Source organism: Halyomorpha halys, unplaced genomic scaffold (genome assembly GCF_000696795.3).
Source record: "Halyomorpha halys isolate HHAL.00 unplaced genomic scaffold, Hhal_1.1 Scaffold274.1, whole genome shotgun sequence".
In the NCBI taxonomy this organism is placed as follows: Eukaryota; Metazoa; Arthropoda; class Insecta; order Hemiptera; family Pentatomidae; genus Halyomorpha; species Halyomorpha halys.
Window position 1 is genome coordinate 37,665 of NW_027104649.1, and position 608 is coordinate 38,272.

Here is a 608-nt window from a genome sequence, read left to right on the forward strand (position 1 = left end):
TATATTATTATATATTAAATTTAACCAGCTTTAATTTGAGTGGTGGCAGACATCTGTAAGTCTTATGGTTTCTGGAATAAAGTTTTTCATTAATCAATTAATAAATCAAACTTATAAATCAATATATTTTATCAAATATAATGAAAACTACCATTCCTGCGAAGGTAAAGGTCATAAACTACTTTATAGTACATTAAATTAGCTTTAATTTGAGTGCTATTAGACATCTATACGTCATTTAGTTCCTGAGATATAGATTTCTCAATATAAATTCACTTACTGAAAGATCAGTTTCAGTACAGAAATATTGCTTTTAAAAGCTATATCTCGGGAACTATTGTACGTAAATAGCTCTATTAGGATTGATATTTTAGCAAATTTACTAATCATTAAATGATGTTCTCTTAGATTTTCTAGTATTGATGGTAGTTTTTAAGATATAGAGCTCCGATTGAAAAATTAATTTTTTTCAACGTTTTGAAACAGCCGGCATTTTATATTCCCTCTACCTATACTTGGCAGATTCATGAATTTTGACTATTTTTTTAAGTTTTCATTAAAGTAATCTAAAATTGGGGTGATATAACTGCCATTTTTTCTTCCCGGCT